The sequence below is a fragment of the Nematostella vectensis genome, chromosome 4, assembly GCF_932526225.1.
Source record: "Nematostella vectensis chromosome 4, jaNemVect1.1, whole genome shotgun sequence".
NCBI classification, from domain to species: domain Eukaryota; kingdom Metazoa; phylum Cnidaria; class Anthozoa; order Actiniaria; family Edwardsiidae; genus Nematostella; species Nematostella vectensis.
The window spans coordinates 14316713-14335274 of record NC_064037.1 but is presented as its reverse complement, the minus strand read 5'-3'; the positions used below and the strand labels follow the sequence as shown (position 1 = coordinate 14335274).

General features: G+C 40.1%; 68 non-coding genes across 68 annotated transcripts; all 68 read left to right on the top strand.

Annotated features, from left to right (window-relative positions):
- Positions 1–35: 35 nt before the first annotated feature.
- Positions 36–107, top strand: Trnag-ucc. Its single transcript has one exon. It is a non-coding gene; the product is annotated as a tRNA-Gly (tRNA).
- Positions 108–1043: 936 nt separating this feature from the next.
- Positions 1044–1115, top strand: Trnae-uuc. Its single transcript has one exon. It is a non-coding gene; the product is annotated as a tRNA-Glu (tRNA).
- Positions 1116–1332: 217 nt separating this feature from the next.
- Trnag-ucc lies at positions 1333–1404 on the top strand. Its single transcript has one exon. It is a non-coding gene; the product is annotated as a tRNA-Gly (tRNA).
- A 72-nt stretch (positions 1405–1476) lies between these two features.
- Positions 1477–1548, top strand: Trnag-ccc. The gene has a single exon. It is a non-coding gene; the product is annotated as a tRNA-Gly (tRNA).
- A 216-nt stretch (positions 1549–1764) lies between these two features.
- On the top strand, positions 1765–1836 carry Trnav-uac. The gene has a single exon. It is a non-coding gene; the product is annotated as a tRNA-Val (tRNA).
- Positions 1837–2196: 360 nt separating this feature from the next.
- Trnag-ucc lies at positions 2197–2268 on the top strand. The gene has a single exon. It is a non-coding gene; the product is annotated as a tRNA-Gly (tRNA).
- Positions 2269–2341: 73 nt separating this feature from the next.
- Positions 2342–2413, top strand: Trnag-ucc. The gene has a single exon. It is a non-coding gene; the product is annotated as a tRNA-Gly (tRNA).
- Positions 2414–2917: 504 nt separating this feature from the next.
- Positions 2918–2989, top strand: Trnae-uuc. The gene has a single exon. It is a non-coding gene; the product is annotated as a tRNA-Glu (tRNA).
- Positions 2990–3205: 216 nt separating this feature from the next.
- On the top strand, positions 3206–3277 carry Trnag-ucc. Its single transcript has one exon. It is a non-coding gene; the product is annotated as a tRNA-Gly (tRNA).
- A 66-nt stretch (positions 3278–3343) lies between these two features.
- Trnag-ucc lies at positions 3344–3415 on the top strand. Its single transcript has one exon. It is a non-coding gene; the product is annotated as a tRNA-Gly (tRNA).
- Positions 3416–3487: 72 nt separating this feature from the next.
- On the top strand, positions 3488–3559 carry Trnag-ccc. The gene has a single exon. It is a non-coding gene; the product is annotated as a tRNA-Gly (tRNA).
- Positions 3560–3631: 72 nt separating this feature from the next.
- Trnag-ucc lies at positions 3632–3703 on the top strand. The gene has a single exon. It is a non-coding gene; the product is annotated as a tRNA-Gly (tRNA).
- A 215-nt stretch (positions 3704–3918) lies between these two features.
- Positions 3919–3990, top strand: Trnag-ucc. Its single transcript has one exon. It is a non-coding gene; the product is annotated as a tRNA-Gly (tRNA).
- Positions 3991–4206: 216 nt separating this feature from the next.
- On the top strand, positions 4207–4278 carry Trnag-ucc. Its single transcript has one exon. It is a non-coding gene; the product is annotated as a tRNA-Gly (tRNA).
- A 215-nt stretch (positions 4279–4493) lies between these two features.
- Positions 4494–4565, top strand: Trnag-ucc. The gene has a single exon. It is a non-coding gene; the product is annotated as a tRNA-Gly (tRNA).
- A 72-nt stretch (positions 4566–4637) lies between these two features.
- Trnag-ucc lies at positions 4638–4709 on the top strand. The gene has a single exon. It is a non-coding gene; the product is annotated as a tRNA-Gly (tRNA).
- A 649-nt stretch (positions 4710–5358) lies between these two features.
- Positions 5359–5430, top strand: Trnag-ucc. The gene has a single exon. It is a non-coding gene; the product is annotated as a tRNA-Gly (tRNA).
- Positions 5431–5646: 216 nt separating this feature from the next.
- Trnag-ucc lies at positions 5647–5718 on the top strand. Its single transcript has one exon. It is a non-coding gene; the product is annotated as a tRNA-Gly (tRNA).
- Positions 5719–5935: 217 nt separating this feature from the next.
- Trnag-ucc lies at positions 5936–6005 on the top strand. Its single transcript has one exon. It is a non-coding gene; the product is annotated as a tRNA-Gly (tRNA).
- Positions 6006–6509: 504 nt separating this feature from the next.
- Positions 6510–6581, top strand: Trnae-uuc. The gene has a single exon. It is a non-coding gene; the product is annotated as a tRNA-Glu (tRNA).
- Positions 6582–6654: 73 nt separating this feature from the next.
- Positions 6655–6726, top strand: Trnag-ucc. The gene has a single exon. It is a non-coding gene; the product is annotated as a tRNA-Gly (tRNA).
- Positions 6727–6942: 216 nt separating this feature from the next.
- On the top strand, positions 6943–7015 carry Trnav-uac. Its single transcript has one exon. It is a non-coding gene; the product is annotated as a tRNA-Val (tRNA).
- Positions 7016–7375: 360 nt separating this feature from the next.
- Trnag-ucc lies at positions 7376–7447 on the top strand. Its single transcript has one exon. It is a non-coding gene; the product is annotated as a tRNA-Gly (tRNA).
- Positions 7448–7520: 73 nt separating this feature from the next.
- Positions 7521–7592, top strand: Trnag-ucc. Its single transcript has one exon. It is a non-coding gene; the product is annotated as a tRNA-Gly (tRNA).
- A 360-nt stretch (positions 7593–7952) lies between these two features.
- Trnag-ucc lies at positions 7953–8024 on the top strand. The gene has a single exon. It is a non-coding gene; the product is annotated as a tRNA-Gly (tRNA).
- Positions 8025–8384: 360 nt separating this feature from the next.
- Trnae-uuc lies at positions 8385–8456 on the top strand. Its single transcript has one exon. It is a non-coding gene; the product is annotated as a tRNA-Glu (tRNA).
- A 73-nt stretch (positions 8457–8529) lies between these two features.
- On the top strand, positions 8530–8601 carry Trnag-ucc. The gene has a single exon. It is a non-coding gene; the product is annotated as a tRNA-Gly (tRNA).
- A 72-nt stretch (positions 8602–8673) lies between these two features.
- On the top strand, positions 8674–8745 carry Trnag-ucc. The gene has a single exon. It is a non-coding gene; the product is annotated as a tRNA-Gly (tRNA).
- Positions 8746–8818: 73 nt separating this feature from the next.
- On the top strand, positions 8819–8890 carry Trnag-ucc. Its single transcript has one exon. It is a non-coding gene; the product is annotated as a tRNA-Gly (tRNA).
- Positions 8891–9250: 360 nt separating this feature from the next.
- Positions 9251–9322, top strand: Trnag-ucc. The gene has a single exon. It is a non-coding gene; the product is annotated as a tRNA-Gly (tRNA).
- Positions 9323–9394: 72 nt separating this feature from the next.
- Trnae-uuc lies at positions 9395–9466 on the top strand. The gene has a single exon. It is a non-coding gene; the product is annotated as a tRNA-Glu (tRNA).
- A 216-nt stretch (positions 9467–9682) lies between these two features.
- Positions 9683–9754, top strand: Trnag-ucc. Its single transcript has one exon. It is a non-coding gene; the product is annotated as a tRNA-Gly (tRNA).
- A 66-nt stretch (positions 9755–9820) lies between these two features.
- Trnag-ucc lies at positions 9821–9892 on the top strand. The gene has a single exon. It is a non-coding gene; the product is annotated as a tRNA-Gly (tRNA).
- A 72-nt stretch (positions 9893–9964) lies between these two features.
- Positions 9965–10036, top strand: Trnag-ccc. Its single transcript has one exon. It is a non-coding gene; the product is annotated as a tRNA-Gly (tRNA).
- Positions 10037–10108: 72 nt separating this feature from the next.
- Trnag-ucc lies at positions 10109–10180 on the top strand. The gene has a single exon. It is a non-coding gene; the product is annotated as a tRNA-Gly (tRNA).
- A 72-nt stretch (positions 10181–10252) lies between these two features.
- Trnag-ucc lies at positions 10253–10324 on the top strand. The gene has a single exon. It is a non-coding gene; the product is annotated as a tRNA-Gly (tRNA).
- A 359-nt stretch (positions 10325–10683) lies between these two features.
- Trnag-ucc lies at positions 10684–10755 on the top strand. Its single transcript has one exon. It is a non-coding gene; the product is annotated as a tRNA-Gly (tRNA).
- Positions 10756–11404: 649 nt separating this feature from the next.
- Trnag-ucc lies at positions 11405–11476 on the top strand. The gene has a single exon. It is a non-coding gene; the product is annotated as a tRNA-Gly (tRNA).
- A 72-nt stretch (positions 11477–11548) lies between these two features.
- Positions 11549–11620, top strand: Trnag-ccc. Its single transcript has one exon. It is a non-coding gene; the product is annotated as a tRNA-Gly (tRNA).
- Positions 11621–11692: 72 nt separating this feature from the next.
- Positions 11693–11764, top strand: Trnag-ucc. The gene has a single exon. It is a non-coding gene; the product is annotated as a tRNA-Gly (tRNA).
- Positions 11765–11981: 217 nt separating this feature from the next.
- On the top strand, positions 11982–12051 carry Trnag-ucc. Its single transcript has one exon. It is a non-coding gene; the product is annotated as a tRNA-Gly (tRNA).
- A 504-nt stretch (positions 12052–12555) lies between these two features.
- Positions 12556–12627, top strand: Trnag-ucc. Its single transcript has one exon. It is a non-coding gene; the product is annotated as a tRNA-Glu (tRNA).
- Positions 12628–12700: 73 nt separating this feature from the next.
- Trnag-ucc lies at positions 12701–12772 on the top strand. Its single transcript has one exon. It is a non-coding gene; the product is annotated as a tRNA-Gly (tRNA).
- A 216-nt stretch (positions 12773–12988) lies between these two features.
- Positions 12989–13060, top strand: Trnag-ucc. Its single transcript has one exon. It is a non-coding gene; the product is annotated as a tRNA-Gly (tRNA).
- Positions 13061–13132: 72 nt separating this feature from the next.
- Positions 13133–13204, top strand: Trnag-ucc. The gene has a single exon. It is a non-coding gene; the product is annotated as a tRNA-Gly (tRNA).
- A 72-nt stretch (positions 13205–13276) lies between these two features.
- Trnae-uuc lies at positions 13277–13348 on the top strand. Its single transcript has one exon. It is a non-coding gene; the product is annotated as a tRNA-Glu (tRNA).
- Positions 13349–13563: 215 nt separating this feature from the next.
- Trnag-ucc lies at positions 13564–13635 on the top strand. The gene has a single exon. It is a non-coding gene; the product is annotated as a tRNA-Gly (tRNA).
- Positions 13636–13845: 210 nt separating this feature from the next.
- On the top strand, positions 13846–13917 carry Trnag-ccc. The gene has a single exon. It is a non-coding gene; the product is annotated as a tRNA-Gly (tRNA).
- A 72-nt stretch (positions 13918–13989) lies between these two features.
- Positions 13990–14061, top strand: Trnag-ucc. The gene has a single exon. It is a non-coding gene; the product is annotated as a tRNA-Gly (tRNA).
- A 215-nt stretch (positions 14062–14276) lies between these two features.
- Trnag-ucc lies at positions 14277–14348 on the top strand. The gene has a single exon. It is a non-coding gene; the product is annotated as a tRNA-Gly (tRNA).
- A 216-nt stretch (positions 14349–14564) lies between these two features.
- Positions 14565–14636, top strand: Trnag-ucc. The gene has a single exon. It is a non-coding gene; the product is annotated as a tRNA-Gly (tRNA).
- A 210-nt stretch (positions 14637–14846) lies between these two features.
- Trnag-ccc lies at positions 14847–14918 on the top strand. The gene has a single exon. It is a non-coding gene; the product is annotated as a tRNA-Gly (tRNA).
- A 71-nt stretch (positions 14919–14989) lies between these two features.
- Trnag-ucc lies at positions 14990–15061 on the top strand. Its single transcript has one exon. It is a non-coding gene; the product is annotated as a tRNA-Gly (tRNA).
- Positions 15062–15421: 360 nt separating this feature from the next.
- Trnag-ucc lies at positions 15422–15493 on the top strand. Its single transcript has one exon. It is a non-coding gene; the product is annotated as a tRNA-Gly (tRNA).
- A 72-nt stretch (positions 15494–15565) lies between these two features.
- Trnag-ucc lies at positions 15566–15637 on the top strand. Its single transcript has one exon. It is a non-coding gene; the product is annotated as a tRNA-Gly (tRNA).
- Positions 15638–15853: 216 nt separating this feature from the next.
- Trnav-uac lies at positions 15854–15925 on the top strand. The gene has a single exon. It is a non-coding gene; the product is annotated as a tRNA-Val (tRNA).
- Positions 15926–16141: 216 nt separating this feature from the next.
- On the top strand, positions 16142–16213 carry Trnag-ucc. Its single transcript has one exon. It is a non-coding gene; the product is annotated as a tRNA-Gly (tRNA).
- A 72-nt stretch (positions 16214–16285) lies between these two features.
- Trnag-ucc lies at positions 16286–16357 on the top strand. The gene has a single exon. It is a non-coding gene; the product is annotated as a tRNA-Gly (tRNA).
- A 73-nt stretch (positions 16358–16430) lies between these two features.
- On the top strand, positions 16431–16502 carry Trnag-ucc. The gene has a single exon. It is a non-coding gene; the product is annotated as a tRNA-Gly (tRNA).
- Positions 16503–16718: 216 nt separating this feature from the next.
- Trnag-ucc lies at positions 16719–16790 on the top strand. Its single transcript has one exon. It is a non-coding gene; the product is annotated as a tRNA-Gly (tRNA).
- Positions 16791–16862: 72 nt separating this feature from the next.
- Trnag-ucc lies at positions 16863–16934 on the top strand. Its single transcript has one exon. It is a non-coding gene; the product is annotated as a tRNA-Gly (tRNA).
- Positions 16935–17007: 73 nt separating this feature from the next.
- Trnae-uuc lies at positions 17008–17078 on the top strand. The gene has a single exon. It is a non-coding gene; the product is annotated as a tRNA-Glu (tRNA).
- A 216-nt stretch (positions 17079–17294) lies between these two features.
- Positions 17295–17366, top strand: Trnag-ucc. Its single transcript has one exon. It is a non-coding gene; the product is annotated as a tRNA-Gly (tRNA).
- A 210-nt stretch (positions 17367–17576) lies between these two features.
- Trnag-ccc lies at positions 17577–17648 on the top strand. The gene has a single exon. It is a non-coding gene; the product is annotated as a tRNA-Gly (tRNA).
- Positions 17649–17720: 72 nt separating this feature from the next.
- On the top strand, positions 17721–17792 carry Trnag-ucc. The gene has a single exon. It is a non-coding gene; the product is annotated as a tRNA-Gly (tRNA).
- A 360-nt stretch (positions 17793–18152) lies between these two features.
- On the top strand, positions 18153–18224 carry Trnag-ccc. The gene has a single exon. It is a non-coding gene; the product is annotated as a tRNA-Gly (tRNA).
- Positions 18225–18296: 72 nt separating this feature from the next.
- Trnag-ucc lies at positions 18297–18368 on the top strand. The gene has a single exon. It is a non-coding gene; the product is annotated as a tRNA-Gly (tRNA).
- A 66-nt stretch (positions 18369–18434) lies between these two features.
- Positions 18435–18506, top strand: Trnag-ucc. The gene has a single exon. It is a non-coding gene; the product is annotated as a tRNA-Gly (tRNA).
- The last annotated feature ends 56 nt before the right edge of the window (positions 18507–18562 follow it).

The window sequence follows — 18562 nt, the reverse complement described above, 5'->3', positions numbered from 1 at the left end:
TGTCAATTATATTCAAGATGATTGCAACAAGTGAAGCGTTGGTGGTATAGTGGTTAGCATAGCTGCCTTCCAAGCAGTTGACCCGGGTTCGATTCCCGGCCAACGCAAATTCCCTTTTTCTTTTCAATGAGTTTTAGTTGTCATTGTCATTTAAATTTCAAGATGATTGGAACAAATGAAGCGTTGGTGTTATAGTGGTTAGCATAGCTCCCTTCCAAGCAGTTGACCCGGGTTCTATTCCCGGCCAACGCAATTTCAATTTCACTTGTCAATGAATCATGGTTGTCATTTTCAATTAAATGCAAGAGTATGGTAATCAGTGAAGCGTTGGTGGTACAGTGATTAGCAAGCTGCCTTTTAAGCAGTTGACCCGGGTTCGATTCCCCACCAACAACATTTAATTTTAACTTGTTAATGATTCATGTTTGTCTTTGTCAATTAAGTTCAAAATTATTTGAACAATTAAAGAGTTGGTGGTATAGTGGTTAGCATAGCTGCCTTCCAAGCAGTTGACCCGTGTTCGATTCCCGGCTAAAGCAATTTCATTTTTACTTGTCTATGATTCATGGTTGTCTTTGTCAATTAATTTCAAATTTATTGGAACAAATGAAGCGTTGCTGGTATAGTGGTTAGCATACCTGCCATCCAAGCAGTTTACACGGGTTCGATTCCCGGCCAACGCAAGTTCAATTTTACATGTCAATGAATCATGGTTGTCATTGTCAATTAAATGCAAGAGTATGGTAAGAAATGAAGCGTTGGTGGTACAGTGGTTAGCATAGCTGCCTTCCAAGCAGTTAACCCTGGTTCGAATCCCGACCAACAAAATTTAATTTTTACTTGTTAAGGATTCATGGTTGTCTTTGTCAATTAATTTCAAGATTATTGCAACCAGTGAAGCGTTGGTGGTATATTGGTTAGCATAGCTGCCTTCCAAGCAGTTGACCCGGGTTTGATTCCCGGCTAAAGCAATTTCATTTTTACTTGTCTATGATTCATAGTTTTCTTTGTCAATTATATTCAAGATGATTGCAACAAGGGAAGCGTTGCTGGTATAGCGGTTAGCATAGCTGCCTTTCAAGCAGTTGACCCGGGTTCGATTCCCGGCCAACGCAAATTCCCTTTTTCTTTTCAATGAGTTTTAGTTGTCATTGTCATTTAAATTTCAAGATGATTGGAACAAGTGAAGCGTTGGTGGTATAGTGGTTAGCGTAGCTGCCTTCCAGGCAGTTGACCCGGGTTCTATTCCCGGGGAACACATATTCCCTTTTACTTTTTATTGTGTTTTAGTTGTCATCGTCAATTTATTTCAAGATGATTGAAATAAGTGAAGCGTTGGTGGTATAGTGGTAAGCATAGCTGCCTTCCAAGCAGTTGATCCGGGTTCGATTCCCGGCTAAAGCAATTTCATTTTTACTTGTCTATGATTCATAGTTTTCTTTGTCAATTATATTCAAGATTATTGCAACTAGTGAAGCGTTGGTGGTATAGTGGTTAGCATAGCTGCTTCCCAAGCAGTTGACCCGGGTTCGATTCCCGGGCAACGCAATTTCATTTTTACTTGTCAATGAGTCATGGTTGTAATTGTAAATTAAATGCAAGGGTATGGTAATCAGTGAAGCGTTGGTGGTACAGTGGTTAGCATAGCTGCCTTCCAAGCAGTTGACCCGGGTTTGAATCCCCACCAACAACATTTAATTTTAACTTGTTAATGATTCATGGTTGTCGTTGTCAATTAATTTCAAAATTATTGGAACAATTGAAGCGTTGGTGGTTTAGTGGTTAGCATAGCTGCCTTACAAGCAGTTGACCCGGGTTCGATTCCCGGCCAACGCAATTTCAATTTTACTTGTCATTGAATCATGGTTGTCATTGTCAATTAAATGCAAGAGTATGGTAAGAAATGAAGCGTTGGTGGTACAATGGTTAGCATAGCTGCCTTCCAAGCAGTTAACCCTGGTTCGAATCCCGACCAACAAAATTTAAATTTTACTTGTTAAGGATTCATGGTTGTCTTTGTCAATTAATTTCAAGATTATTGCAACCAGTGAAGCGTTGGTGGTATATTGGTTAGCATAGCTGCCTTCCTATCAGTTGACCCGGGTTCGATTCCCGGCTAAAGCAATTTCATTTTTACTTGTCTATGATTCAAAGTTTTCTTTGTCAATTATATTCAAGATGATTGCAACAAGTGAAGCGTTGGTGGTATAGTGGTTAGCATAGCTGCCTTCCAAGCAGTTGACCCGGGTTCGATTCCCGGCCAACGCAAATTCCCTTTTTCTTTTCAATGAGTTTTAGTTGTCATTGTCATTTAAATTTCAAGATGATTGGAACAAGTGAAGCGTTGGTGGTATAGTGGTTAGCATAGCTGCCTTCCAAGCAGTTGACCCGGGTTCTATTCCCGGCCAACGCAATTTCATTTTTACTTGTCAATTAGTCATGGTTGTCATTGTAAATTAAATGCAAAAGTATGGTAATCAGTGAAGCGTTGGTGGTACAGTGGTTAGCATAGGTGCCTTCCAAGCAGTTGACCCTAGTTCGAATCCCCACCAACAACATTTAATTTTAACTTGTTAATGATTCATGGTTGTCTTTGTCAATTAATTTCAAGATTATTGCAACCAGTGAAGCGTTGGTGGTATATTGGGTAGCATAGCTGCCATCCAAGCAGTTGACCCGGGTTCGATTCCCGGCTAAAGCAATTTCATTTTTACTTGTCTTTGATTCATAGTTTTCTTTGTCAATTATATTCAAGATGATTGCAACAAGTGAAGCGTTGGTGGTATAGTGGTTAGCATAGCTGCATTCCAAGCAGTTGACCCGGGTTCGATTCCCGGTCAACGTTTATTCCTTTTTACTTGTCAAGGATTCATGGCTGTCATTTTCAATTAATTTCAAGATTATTGCAACAAGTAAAGCGTTGGTGGTATAGTGGTTAGCATAGCTGCCTTTCAAGCAGTTGACCCGGGTTCTATTCCCGTCCAACGCAAATTCCTTTTTACTTGTCAAGGATTCATGGCTGTCATTTTCAATTAATTTCAAGATTATTGCAACAAGTGAAGCGTTGGTGGTATACTGGTTAGCATAGCTGCCTTCCAAGCAGTTGACCCGGGTTCGATTCCCTGCCAACACATATTCCCTTTTACTTTTTAATGTGTTTTAGTTGTCATCGTAAATTTATTTCAAGATTATTGAAACAAGTGAAGCGTTGGTGGTATAGTGGTAAGCATAGCTGCCTTCCAAGCAGTTGACCCGGGTTCGATTCCCGGCCAACGCAAATTCCCTTTTACTTTTTAATGAGTTTTAGTTGTCAATTAATTTCAAGATGATTGGAACAAGTGAAGCGTTGGTGGTATAGTGGTAAGCATAGCTGCCTTCCAAGCAGTTGACCCGGGTTCGATTCCCGGCTAAAGCAATTTCATTTTTACTTGTCTATGATTCATCGTTTTCTTTGTCAATTATATTCAAGATTATTGCAACTAGTGAAGCGTTGGTGGTATAGTGGTAAGCATAGCTGCTTCCCAAGCAGTTGACCCGCGTTCGATTCCCGGCCAACGCAAATTCCCTTTTTCTTTTCAATGAGTTTTAGTTGTCATTGTCATTTAATTTCAAGATGATTGGAGCAAGTGAAGCGTTGGTGGTATAGTGGTTAGCATAGCTGCCTTCCAAGCAGTTGACCCGGGTTCTATTCCCGGCCAACGCAATTTCAATTTCACTTGTCAATGAATCATGGTTGTCATTTTCAATTAAATGCAAGAGTATGGTAATCAGTGAAGCATTGGTGGTACAGTGATTAGCAAGCTGCCTTCCAAGCAGTTGACCCGGGTTCGATTCCCGACCAACAAAATTTAATTTTTACCTGTTAATGATTCATAGTTTTCTTTGTCAATTAATTTCAAGATGATTCGAACAAGTGAAGCGTTGGTGGTATAGTGGTAAGCATAGCTGCCTTCCAAGCAGTTCACCCGGGTTCGATTCCCGGCCAACGCAAATTCCCTTTTTCTTTTCAATGAGTTTTAGTTGTCATTGTCATTTCATTTCAAGATGATTGGAACAAGTGAAGCGTTGCTGGTATAGTGGTAAGCATAGCTGCCTTCCAAGCAGTTGATCCGGGTTCGATTCCCGGCTAAAGCAATTTTATTTTTACTTGTCTATGATTCATGGTTGTCTTTGTCATTTAATTTCAAGATGATTGGAACAAGTGAAGCGTTGGTGGTATAGTGGTTAGCATAGCTACCTTCCAAGCAGTTGACCCGGGTTCGATTCCCGGCCAACGCAATTTCAATTTCACTTGTCAATGAATCATGGTTGTCATTTTCAATTAAATGCAAGAGTATAGTAAGAAGTGAAGCGTTGGTGGTACAGTGGTTAGCAAGCTGCCTTCCAAGCAGTTGACCCGGGTTTGATTCCCTACCAACAAAATTTAATTTTTACCTGTTAATGATTGATGGTTGTCTTTGTCAATTAATTTCAAGATTATTGCAACCAGTGAAGCTTTGGTGGTATATTGGTTAGCATAGCTGCCTTCCAAGCATTTGACCCGGGTTCGATTCCCGGCTAAAGCAATTTCATTTTTACTTGTCTATGATTCATGGTTGTCTTTGTCAATTAACTTCAAAATTATTGGAACAAATGAAGCGTTGCTGGTATAGTGGTTAGCATACCTGCCTTCCAAGCAGTTGACCCGGGTTCGATTCCCGGCCAACGCAAGTTCAATTTTACATGTCAATGAATCATGGTTGTCATTGTCAATTAAATGCAAGAGTATGGTAAGAAATGAAGCGTTGGTGGTACAGTGGTTAGCATAGCTGCCTTCCAAGCAATTAACCCTGGTTCGAATCCCGTCTAACAAAATTTAATTTTTACTTGTTAAGGATTCATGGTTGTCTTTGTCAATTAATTTCAAGATTATTGCAACCAGTGAAGCGTTGGTGGTATATTGGTTAGCATAGCTGCCTTCCAAGCAGTTGACCCGGGTTTGATTCCCGGCTAAAGCAATTTCATTTTTACTTGTCTATGATTCATAGTTTTCTTTGTCAATTATATTCAAGATGATTGCAACAAGTGAAGAGTTGGTGGTATAGTGGTTAGCATAGCTGCCTTCCAAGCAGTTGACCCGGGTTCTATTCCCTGCAAACGCAAATTCCCTTTTTCTTTTCAATGAGTTTTAGTTGTCATTGTCATTTAAATTTCAAGATGATTGGAACAAGTGAAGCGTTGGTGGTATAGTGGTTAGCGTAGCTGCCTTCCAGGCAGTTGACCCGGGTTCTATTCCCGGGGAACACATATTCCCTTTTACTTTTTATTGTGTTTTAGTTGTCATCGTCAATTTATTTCAAGATGATTGAAATAAGTGAAGCGTTGGTGGTATAGTGGTAAGAATAGCTGCCTTCCAAGCAGTTGATCCGGGTTCGATTCCCGGCTAAAGCAATTTCATTTTTACTTGTCTATGATTCATAGTTTTCTTTGTCAATTATATTCAAGATTATTGCAACTAGTGAAGCGTTGGTGGTATAGTGGTTAGCATAGCTGCTTCCCAAGCAGTTGACCCGGGCTCGATTCCCGGCCAACCCAAATTCCCTTTTTCTTTTCAGTGAGTTTTAGTTGTCATTGTCATTTAATTTCAAGATGATTGGAACAAGTGAAGCGTTGGTGGTATAGTGGTTAGCATAGCTGCCTTCCAAGCAGTTGACCCGGGTTCGATTCCCGGCCAACGCAATTTCAATTTCACTTGTCAATGAATCATGGTTGTCATTTTCAATTAAATGCAAGAGTATGGTAATCAGTGAAGCGTTGGTGGTACAGTGATTAGCAAGCTGCCTTCCAAGCAGTTGACCCGGGTTCGATTCCCCACCAACAACATTTAATTTTAACTTGTTAATGATTCATGTTTGTCTTTGTCAATTAAGTTCAAAATTATTTGAACAATTAAAGAGTTGGTGGTATAGTGGTTAGCATAGCTGCCTTCCAAGCAGTTGACCCGGGTTCGATTCCCGGCTAAAGCAATTTCATTTTTACTTGTCTATGATTCATGGTTGTCTTTGTCAATTAATTTCAAATTTATTGGAACAAATGAAGCGTTGCTGGTATAGTGGTTAGCATACCTGCCATCCAAGCAGTTTACACGGGTTCGATTCCCGGCCAACGCAAGTTCAATTTTACATGTCAATGAATCATGGTTGTCATTGTCAATTAAATGCAAGAGTATGGTAAGAAATGAAGCGTTGGTGGTACAGTGGTTAGCATAGCTGCCTTCCAAGCAGTTAACCCTGGTTCGAATCCCGACCAACAAAATTTAATTTTTACTTGTTAAGGATTCATGGTTGTCTTTGTCAATTAATTTCAAGATTATTGCAACCAGTGAAGCGTTGGTGGTATATTGGTTAGCATAGCTGCCTTCCAAGCAGTTGACCCGGGTTTGATTCCCGGCTAAAGCAATTTCATTTTTACTTGTCTATGATTCATAGTTTTCTTTGTCAATTATATTCAAGATGATTGCAACAAGGGAAGCGTTGCTGGTATAGTGGTTAGCATAGCTGCCTTTCAAGCAGTTGACCCGGGTTCGATTCCCGGCCAACGCAAATTCCCTTTTTCTTTTCAATGAGTTTTAGTTGTCATTGTCATTTAAATTTCAAGATGATTGGAACAAGTGAAGCGTTGGTGGTATAGTGGTTAGCATAGCTGCCTTCCAGGCAGTTGACCCGGGTTCGATTCCCGGGCAACGCAATTTCATTTTTACTTGTCAATGAGTCATGGTTGTAATTGTAAATTAAATGCAAGAGTATGGTAATCAGTGAAGCGTTGGTGGTACAGTGGTTAGCATAGCTGCCTTCCAAGCAGTTGACCCGGGTTCGAATCCCCACCAACAACATTTAATTTTAACTTGTTAATGATTCATGGTTGTCGTTGTCAGTTAATTTCAAAATTATTGGAACAATTGAAGCGTTGGTGGTTTAGTGGTTAGCATAGCTGCCTTACAAGCAGTTGACCCGGGTTCGATTTCCCGGCCAACGCAATTTCAATTTTACTTGTCATTGAATCATGGTTGTCATTGTCAATTAAATGCAAGAGTATGGTAAGAAATGAAGCGTTGGTGGTACAATGGTTAGCATAGCTGCCTTCCAAGCAGTTAACCCTGGTTCGAATCCCGACCAACAAAATTTAAATTTTACTTGTTAAGGATTCATGGTTGTCTTTGTCAATTAATTTCAAGATTATTGCAACCAGTGAAGCGTTGGTGGTATATTGGTTAGCATAGCTGCCTTCCTATCAGTTGACCCGGGTTCGATTCCCGGCTAAAGCAATTTCATTTTTACTTGTCTATGATTCAAAGTTTTCTTTGTCAATTATATTCAAGATGATTGCAACAAGTGAAGCGTTGGTGGTATAGTGGTTAGCATAGCTGCCTTCCAAGCAGTTGACCCGGGTTCGATTCCCGGCCAACGCAAATTCCCTTTTTCTTTTCAATGAGTTTTAGTTGTCATTGTCATTTAAATTTCAAGATGATTGGAACAAGTGAAGCGTTGGTGGTATAGTGGTTAGCATAGCTGCCTTCCAAGCAGTTGACCCGGGTTCTATTCCCGGCCAACGCAATTTCATTTTTACTTGTCAATTAGTCATGGTTGTCATTGTAAATTAAATGCAAAAGTATGGTAATCAGTGAAGCGTTGGTGGTACAGTGGTTAGCATAGGTGCCTTCCAAGCAGTTGACCCTAGTTCGAATCCCCACCAACAACATTTAATTTTAACTTGTTAATTATTCATGGTTGTCTTTGTCAATTAATTTCAAGATTATTGCAACCAGTGAAGCGTTGGTGGTATATTGGGTAGCATAGCTGCCATCCAAGCAGTTGACCCGGGTTCGATTCCAGGCTAAAGCAATTTCATTTTTACTTGTCTATGATTCATAGTTTTCTTTGTCAATTATATTCAAGATGATTGGAACAAGTGAAGCTTTGGTGGTATAGTGGTTAGCATAGCTGCCTTCCAAGCAGTTGACCCGGGTTCAATTCCCGGCCAACGCAATTTCATTTTTACTTGTCAATTAGTCATGGTTGTCATTGTAAATTAAATGCAAGAGTATGGTAATCAGTGAAGCGTTGGTGGTACAGTGGTTAGCATAGCTGCCTTCCAAACAGTTGACCCTAGTTCGGATCCCCACCAACAACATTTAATTTTAACTTGTTAATGATTCATGGTTGTCTTTTTCAATTAATTTCAAGATTATTGCAACCAGTGAAGCTTTGGTGGTATATTGGGTAGCATAGCTGCCATCCAAGCAGTTGACACGGGTTCGATTCCCGGCTAAAGCAATTTCATTTTTACTTGTCTATGATTCATAGTTTTCTTTGTCAATTATATTCAAGATGATTGCAACAAGTGAAGCGTTGGTGGTATAGTGGTTAGCATAGCTGCCTTTCAAGCAGTTGACCCGTGTTCGATTCCCGGCCAACGCAAATTCCCTTTTTCTTTTCAATGAGTTTTAGTTGTCATTGTCATTTAAATTTCAAGATGATTGGAACAAGTGAAGCGTTGGTGGTATAGTGGCTAGCATAGCTGCCTTCCAAGCAGTTGACCCGGGTTCGATTCCCGGCTAAAGCAATTTCATTTTTACTTGTCTATGATTCATAGTTTTCTTTGTCAATTATATTCAAGATGATTGCAACAAGTGAAGCGTTGGTGGTATAGTGGTTAGCATAGCTGCCTTCCAAGCAGTTGACCCGGGTTCGATTCCCGGCCAACGCAAATTCCCTTTTTCTTTTCAATGAGTTTTAGTTGTCATTGTCATTTAAATTTCAAAATGATTGGAACAAGTGAAGCGTTGGTGGTATAGTGGTTAGCATAGCTCCCTTCCAAGCAGTTGACCCGGGTTCAATTCCCGGCCAACGCAATTTCATTTTTACTTGTCAATGAGTCATGGTTGTCATTGTAAATTAAATGCAAGAGTATGGTAATCAGTGAAGCGTTGGTGGTACAGTGGTTAGCATAGCTGCCTTCAAAGCAGTTGACCCTAGTTCGAATCCCCACCAACAACATTTAATTTTAACTTATTAATGATTCATGGTTGTCTTTGTCAATTAATTTCAAGATTATTGCAACCAGTGAAGCGTTGGTGGTATATTGGTTAGCATAGCTGCCATCCAAGCAGTTGACCCGGGTTCGATTCCCGGCTAAAGCAATTTCATTTTTACTTGTCTATGATTCATAGTTTTCTTTGTCAATTATATTCAAGATGATTGCAACAAGTGAAGCGTTGGTGGTATAGTGGTTAGCATAGCTGCATTCCAAGCAGTTGACCCGGGTTCGATTCCCGGCCAACGTTAATTCCTTTTTACTTGTCAAGGATTCATGGCTGTCATTTTCAATTAATTTCAAGATTATTGCAACAAGTGAAGCGTTGGTGGTATAGTGGTTAGCATAGCTGCCTTTCAAGCAGTTGACCCGGGTTCTATTCCCGTCCAACGCAAATTCCTTTTTACTTGTCAAGGATTCATGGCTGTCATTTTCAATTAATTTCAAGATTATTGCAACAAGTGAAGCGTTGGTGGTATACTGGTTAGCATAGCTGCCTTCCAAGCAGTTGACCCGGGTTCGATTCCCTGCCAACACATATTCCCTTTTACTTTTTAATGTGTTTTAGTTGTCATCGTAAATTTATTTCAAGATTATTAAAACAAGTGAAGCGTTGGTGGTATAGTGGTAAGCATAGCTGCCTTCCAAGCAGTTGACCCGGGTTCGATTCCCGGCCAACGCAAATTCCCTTTTACTTTTTAATGAGTTTTAGTTGTCAATTAATTTCAAGATGATTGGAACAAGTGAAGCGTTGGTGGTATAGTGGTAAGCATAGCTGCCTTCCAAGCAGTTGACCCGGGTTCGATTCCCGGCTAAAGCAATTTCATTTTTACTTGTCTATGATTCATCGTTTTCTTTGTCAATTATATTCAAGATTATTGCAACTAGTGAAGTGTTGGTGGTATAGTGGTAAGCATAGCTGCTTCCCAAGCAGTTGACCCGCGTTCGATTCCCGGCCAACGCAAATTCCCTTTTTCTTTTCAATGAGTTTTAGTTGTCATTGTCATTTAATTTCAAGATGATTGGAACAAGTGAAGCGTTGCTGGTATAGTGGTAAGCATAGCTGCCTTCCAAGCAGTTGACCCGGGTTCGATTCCCGGCTAAAGCAATTTCATTTTTACTTGTCTATGATTCATGGTTGTCTTTGTCATTTAATTTCAAGATGATTGGAACAAGTGAAGCGTTGGTGGTATAGTGGTTAGCATAGCTACCTTCCAAGCAGTTGACCCGGGTTCGATTCCCGGCCAACGCAATTTCAATTTCACTTGTCAATGAATCATGGTTGTCATTTTCAATTAAATGCAAGAGTATAGTAAGAAGTGAAGCGTTGGTGGTACAGTGGTTAGCAAGCTGCCTTCCAAGCAGTTGACCCGGGTTTGATTCCCGACCAACAAAATTTAATTTTTACCTGTTAATGATTCATGGTTGTCTTTGTCAATTAATTTCAAGATTATTGCAACCAGTGAAGCGTTGGTGGTATATTGGTTAGCATAGCTGCCTTCCAAGCATTTGACCCGGGTTCGATTCCCGGCTAAAGCAATTTCATTTTTACTTGTCTATGATTCATGGTTGTCTTTGTCAATTAACTTCAAAATTATTGGAACAAATGAAGCGTTGCTGGTATAGTGGTTAGCATACCTGCCTTCCAAGCAGTTGACCCGGGTTCGATTCCCGGCCAACGCAAGTTCAATTTTACATGTCAATGAATCATGGTTGTCATTGTCAATTAAATGCAAGAGTATGGTAAGAAATGAAGCGTTGGTGGTACAGTGGTTAGCATAGCTGCCTTCCAAGCAGTTAACCCTGGTTCGAATCCCGTCCAACAAAATTTAATTTTTACTTGTTAAGGATTCATGGTTGTCTTTGTCAATTAATTTCAAGATTATTGCAACCAGTGAAGCGTTGGTGGTATATTGGTTAGCATAGCTGCCTTCCAAGCAGTTGACCCGGGTTTGATTCCCGGCTAAAGCAATTTCATTTTTACTTGTCTATGATTCATAGTTTTCTTTGTCAATTATATTCAAGATGATTGCAACAAGTAAAGAGTTGGTGGTATAGTGGTTAGCATAGCTGCCTTCCAAGCAGTTGACCCGGGTTCTATTCCCGGCCAACGCAAATTCCCTTTTTCTTTTCAATGAGTTTTAGTTGTCATTGTCATTTAAATTTCAAGATGATTGGAACAAGTGAAGCGTTGGTGGTATAGTGGTTAGCGTAGCTGCCTTCCAGGCAGTTGACCCGGGTTCTATTCCCGGGGAACACATATTCCCTTTTACTTTTTATTGTGTTTTAGTTGTCATCGTCAATTTATTTCAAGATGATTGAAATAAGTGAAGCGTTGGTGGTATAGTGGTAAGCATAGCTGCCTTCCAAGCAGTTGATCCGGGTTCGATTCCCGGTTAAAGCAATTTCATTTTTACTTGTCTATGATTCATAGTTTTCTTTGTCAATTATATTCAAGATTATTGCAACTAGTGAAGCGTTGGTGGTATAGTGGTTAGCATAGCTGCTTCCCAAGCAGTTGACCCGGGTTCGATTCCCGGCCAACCCAAATTCCCTTTTTCTTTTCAGTGAGTTTTAGTTGTCATTGTCATTTAATTTCAAGATGATTGGAACAAGTGAAGCGTTGGTGGTATAGTGGTTAGCATAGCTGCCTTCCAAACAGTTGACCCGGGTTCGATTCCCGGCCAACGCAATTTCAATTTCACTTGTCAATGAATCATGGTTGTCATTTTCAATTAAATGCAAGAGTATGGTAATCAGTGAAGCGTTGGTGGTACAGTGATTAGCAAGCTGCCTTCCAAGCAGTTGACCCGGGTTCGATTCCCCACCAACAACATTTAATTTTAACTTGTTAATGATTCATGTTTGTCTTTGTCAATTAAGTTCAAAATTATTTGAACAATTAAAGAGTTGGTGGTATAGTGGTTAGCATAGCTGCCTTCCAAGCAGTTGACCCGGGTTCGATTCCCGGCTAAAGCAATTTCATTTTTACTTGTCTATGATTCATGGTTGTCTTTGTCAATTAATTTCAAATTTATTGGAACAAATGAAGCGTTGCTGGTATAGTGGTTAGCATACCTGCCATCCAAGCAGTTTACACGGGTTCGATTCCCGGCCAACGCAAGTTCAATTTTACATGTCAATGAATCATGGTTGTCATTGTCAATTAAATGCAAGAGTATGGTAAGAAATGAAGCGTTGGTGGTACAGTGGTTAGCATAGCTGCCTTCCAAGCAGTTAACCCTGGTTCGAATCCCGACCAACAAAATTTAATTTTTACTTGTTAAGGATTCATGGTTGTCTTTGTCAATTAATTTCAAGATTATTGCCACCAGTGAAGCGTTGGTGGTATATTGGTTAGCATAGCTGCCTTCCAAGCAGTTGACCCGGGTTTGATTCCCGGCTAAAGCAATTTCATTTTTACTTGTCTATGATTCATAGTTTTCTTTGTCAATTATATTCAAGATGATTGCAACAAGGGAAGCGTTGCTGGTATAGTGGTTAGCATAGCTGCCTTTCAAGCAGTTGACCCGGGTTCGATTCCCGGCCAACGCAAATTCCCTTTTTCTTTTCAATGAGTTTTAGTTGTCATTGTCATTTAAATTTCAAGATGATTGGAACAAGTGAAGCGTTGGTGGTATAGTGGTTAGCATAGCTGCCTTCCAGGCAGTTGACCCGGGTTCGATTCCCGGGCAACGCAATTTCATTTTTACTTGTCAATGAGTCATGGTTGTAATTGTAAATTAAATGCAAGAGTATGGTAATCAGTGAAGCGTTGGTGGTACAGAGGTTAGCATAGCTGCCTTCCAAGCAGTTGACCCGGGTTCGAATCCCCACCAACAACATTTAATTTTAACTTGTTAATGATTCATGGTTGTCGTTGTCAATTAATTTCAAAATTATTGGAACAATTGAAGCGTTGGTGGTTTAGTGGTTAGCATAGCTGCCTTCCAAGCAGTTGACCCGGGTTCGATTCCCGGCTAAAGCAATTTCATTTTTACTTGTCTATGATTCATAGTTTTCTTTGTCAATTATATTCAAAATGATTGCAACAAGTGAAGCGTTGGTGGTATAGTGGTTAGCATAGCTGCCTTCCAAGCAGTTAACCCTGGTTCGATTCCCGGCCAACGCAAATTCCTTTTTACTTGTCAAGGATTCATGGCTGTTATTTTCAATTAATTTCAAGATTATTGCAACAAGTGAAGCGTTGGTGGTATAGTGGTTAGCATAGCTGCCTTTCAAGCAGTTGACCCGGGTTCTATTCCCGGCCAACGCAAATTCCTTTTTACTTGTCAAGGATTCATGGCTGTCAATTTCAATTAATTTCAAGATTATTGCAACAAGTGAAGCGTTGGTGGTATACTGGTTAGCATAGCTGCCTTCCAAGAAGTTGACCAGGTTCGATTCCCTGCACACACATATTCCCTTTTACTTTTTAATGTGTTTTAGTTGTCATCGTAAATTTATTTCAAGATTATTGAAACAAGTGAAGCGTTGGTGGTATAGTGGTAAGCATAGCTGCCTTCCAAGCAGTTGACCCGGGTTCAATTCCCGGCCAACGCAAATTTCCTTTTACTTTTTAATGAGTTTTAGTTGTCAATTAATTTCAAGATGATTGGAACAAGTGAAGCGTTGTAGGTATAGTGGTAAGCATAGCTGCCTTCCAAGCAGTTGACCCGGGTTCGATTCCCGGCTAAAGCAATTTCATTTTTACTTGTCTATGATTCATAGTTTTCTTTGTCAATTATATTCAAGAGTATTGCAACTAGTGAAGCGTTGGTGGTATAGTGGTAAGCATAGCTGCTTCCCAAGCAGTTGACCCGGGTTCGATTCCCGGCCAACGCAAATTCCCTTTTTCTTTTCAATGAGTTTTAGTTGTCATTGTCATTTAATTTCAAGATGATTGGAGCAAGTGAAGCGTTGGTGGTATAGTGGTTAGCATAGCTGCCTTCCAAGCAGTTGGCCCGGGTTCTATTCCCGGCCAACGCAATTTCAATTTCACTTGTCAATGAATCATGGTTGTCATTTTCAATTAAATGCAAGAGTATGGTAATCAGTGAAGCGTTGGTGGTACAGTGATTAGCAAGCTGCCTTCCAAGCAGTTGACCCGGGTTCGATGCCCGACCAACAAAATTTAATTTTTACCTGTTAATGATTCATAGTTTTCTTTGTCAATTAATTTCAAGATGATTCGAACAAGTGAAGCGTTGGTGGTATAGTGGTAAGCATAGCTGCCTTCCAAGCAGTTCACCCGGGTTCGATTCCCGGCCAACGCAAATTCCCTTTTTCTTTTCAATGAGTTTTAGTTGTCATTGTCATTTCATTTCAAGATGATTGGAACAAGTGAAGCGTTGCTGGTATAGTGGTAAGCATAGCTGCCTTCCAAGCAGTTGACCCGGGTTCGATTCCCTGCCAACACATATTCACTTTTACTTTTTAATGTGTTTTAGTTGTCATCATAAATTTATTTCAAGATTATTGAAACAAGTGAAGCGTTGGTGGTATAGTGGTAAGCATAGCTGCCTTCCAAGCAGTTGACCCGGGTTCGATTCCCGGCCAACGCAAATTCCTTTTTTCTTTTTAATGAGTTTTAGTTGTCAATTAATTTCAAGATGATTGGAACAAGTGAAGCGTTGGTGGTATAGTGGTAAGCATAGCTCCCTTCCAAGAAGTTGACCCAGGTTCGATTCCCGGCTAAAGCAATTTGATTTTTACTTGTCTATGATTCATAGTTTTCTTTGTCAATTATATTCAAGATTATTGCAACTAGTGAAGCGTTGGTGGTATAGTGGTAAGCATAGGTGCTTCCCAAGCAGTTGACCCGGGTTCGATTCCCGGCCAACGCAAATTCCCTTTTTTTTTCAATGAGTTTTAGTTGTCATTGTCATTTAATTTCAAGATGATTGGAACAAGTGAAGCGTTGGTGGTATAGTGGTTAGCATAGCTGCCTTCCAAGCAGTTGGCCCGGGTTCTATTCCCGGCCAACGCAATTTCAATTTCACTTGTCAATGAATCATGGTTGTCATTTTCAATTAAATGCAAGAGTATGGTAATCAGTGAAGCGTTGGTGGTACAGTGATTAGCAAGCTGCCTTCCAAGCAGTTGACCTGGGTTCGATTCCCGACCAACAAAATTTAATTTTTACCTGTTAATGATTCATAGTTTTCTTTGTCAATTAATTTCAAGATGATTCGAACAAGTGAAGCGTTGGTGGTATAGTGGTAAGCATAAGCTGCCTTCCAAGCAGTTCATTCGGGTTCGATTCCCGGCCAACGCAAATTCCCTTTTTCTTTTCAATGAGTTTTAGTTGTCATTGTCATTTCATTTCAAGATGATTGGAACAAGTGAAGCGTTGCTGGTATAGTGGTAAGCATAGCTGCCTTCCAAGCAGTTGACCCGGGTTCGATTCCCGGCTAAAGCAATTTCATTTTTACTTGTCTATGATTCATGGTTGCCATTGTCAATTAAATGCAAGAGTATGGTAAGAAATGAAGCGTTGGTGGTACAGTGGTTAGCATAGCTGCCTTCCAAGCAGTTGACCCGTGTTCGATTCCCGGCCAACGCAATTTCATTTTTACTTGTCAATGAGTCATGGTTGTCATTGTAAATTAAATGCAAAAGTATGGTAATCAGTGAATCGTTGGTGGTACAGTGGTTAGCATAGCTGCCTTCCAAGCAGTTGACACTAGTTCGAATCCCCAACAACAACATTTAATTTTAACTTGTTAATGATTCATGGTTGTCTTTGTCAATTAATTTCAAAATTATTGGAACAATTGAAGCGTTGGTGGTATAGTGGTTAGCATAGCTGCCTTACAAGCAGTTGACCCGGGTTCGATTCCCGGCAAACGCAATTTCAACTTTACTTGTCAATGAATCATGGTTGTCATTGTCAATTAAATGCAAGAGTATGGTAAGAAATGAAGCGTTGGTGGTACAGTGGTTAGCATAGCTGCCTTCCAAGCAGTTAACCCTGGTTCGAATCACGACCAACAAAATTTAAATTTTACTTGTTAAGGATTCATGGTTGTCTTTGTCAATTAATTTCAAGATTATTGCAACCAGTGAAGCGTTGGTGGTATATTGGTTAGCATAGCTGCCTTCCAAGCAGTTGACCCGGGTTCGATTCCCGGCTAAAGCAATTTAATTTTTACTTGTCTATGATTCATAGTTTTCTTTGTCAATTATATTCAAGATGATTGCAACAAGTGAAGCGTTGGTGGTATAGTGGTTAGCATAGCTGCCTTCCAAGCAGTTGACCCGGGTTCGATTCCCGGCCAACGCAAATTCCCTTTTTCTTTTCAATGAGTTTTAGTTGTCATTGTCATTTAAATTTCAAGATGATTGGAACAAGTGAAGCGTTGGTGGTATAGTGGTTAGCATAGCTGCCTTCCAAGCAGTTGACCCGGGTTCAATTCCCGGCTAACGCAATTTCATTTTTACTTGTCAATGAGTCATGGTTGTCATTGTAAATTAAATGCAAGAGTATGGTAATCAGTGAAGCGTTGGTGGTACAGTGGTTAGCATAGCTGCCTTCAAAGCAGTTGACCCTAGTTCAAATCCCCACCAACAACATTTAATTTTAACTTGTTAATGATTCATGGTTGTCTTTGTCAATTAATTTCAAGATTATTGCAACCAGTGAAGCGTTGGTGGTATATTGGTTAGCATAGCTGCCTTCCAAGCAGTTGACCCGGGTTCGATTCCCGGCTAAAGCAATTTCATTTTTACTTGTCTATGATTCATAGTTTTCTTTGTCAATTATATTCAAGATGATTGCAACAAGTGAAGCGTTGGTGGTATAGTGGTTAGCATAGCTTCCTTCCAAGCAGTTGACCCGGGTTTGATTCCCGGCCAACGCAAATTCCCTTTTTCTTTTCAATGAGTTTTAGTTGTCATTGTCATTTAAATTTCAAGATGATTGCAACAAGTGAAGCGTTGGTGGTATAGTGGTTAGCATAGCTGCCTTTCAAGCAGTTGACCGGGTTCTATTCCCGGCCAACGCAAATTCCTTTTTACTTGTCAAGGATTCATGGCTGTCATTTTCAATTAATTTCAAGATTATTGCAACAAGTGAAGCGTTGGTGGTATACTGGTTAGCATAGCTGCCTTCCAAGCAGTTGACCCGGGTTCGATTCCCTGCCAACACATATTCCCTTTTACTTTTTAATGTGTTTTAGTTGTCATCGTAAATTTATTTCAAGATTATTGAAACAAGTGAAGCGTTGGTGGTATAGTGGTAAGCATAGCTGCCTTCCAAGCAGTTGACCCGGGTTCGATTCCCGGCCAACGCAAATTCCCTTTTACTTTTTAATGAGTTGTAGTTGTCAATTAATTTCAAGATGATTGGAACAAGTGAAGCGTTGGTGGTATAGTGGTAAGCATAGCTGCCTTCCAATCAGTTGACCCTGGTTCGATTCCCGGCTAAAGCAATTTCATTTTTACTTGTCTATGATTCATAGTTTTCTTTGTCAATTATATTCAAGATTATTGCAACTAGTGAAGCGTTGGTGGTATAGTGGTTAGCATAGCTGCTTCCCAAGCAGTTGACCCGGGTTCGATTCCCGGCCAACGCAAATTCCCTTTTTTTTTTCAATGAGTTTTAGTTGTCATTGTCATTTAATTTCAAGATGATTGGAACAAGTGAAGCGTTGGTGGTATAGTGGTTAGCATAGCTGCCTTCCAAGCAGTTGACCCGGGTTCGATTCCCGGCCAACGCAATTTCAATTTTACTTGTCAATGAATCATGGTTGTCATTGTCAATTAAATGCCAGAGTATGGTAAGAAATGAAGCGTTGGTGGTACAGTGGTTAGCATAGCTGCCTTCCAAGCAGTTAACCCTGGTTCGAATCCCGACCAACAAAATTTAATTTTTACTTGTTAAGGATTTATGGTTGTCTTTGTCAATTAATTTCAAGATTATTGCAACCAGTGAAGCGTTGGTGGTATATTGGTTAGCATAGCTGCCTTCCAAGCAGTTGACCCGGGTTTGATTCCCGGCTAAAGCAATTTCATTTTTACTTGTCTATGATTCATAGTTTTCTTTGTCAATTATATTCAAGATGATTTCAACTAGTGAAGCGTTGGTGGTATAGTGGTTAGCATAGCTGCTTCCCAAGCAGTTTACCCGGGTTCGATTCCCGGCCAACACAAATTCCCTTTTACTTTTTAATGTGTTTTAGTTGTCATCGTAAATTTATTTCAAGATTATTGAAACAAGTGAAGCGTTTGTGGTATAGTGGTAAGCATAGCTGCCTTCCAAGCAGTTGACCCGGGTTCGATTCCCGGCCAACGCAAATTCCCTTTTACTTTTTAATTAGTTGTAGTTGTCATTTAATTTCAAGATGATTGGAACAAGTGAAGCGTTGGTGGTATAGTGGTAAGCATAGCTGCCTTCCAATCAGTTGACCCGGGTTCGATTCCCGGCTAAAGCAATTTCATTTTTACTTGTCTATGATTCATAGTTTTCTTTGTCAATTATATTCAAGAT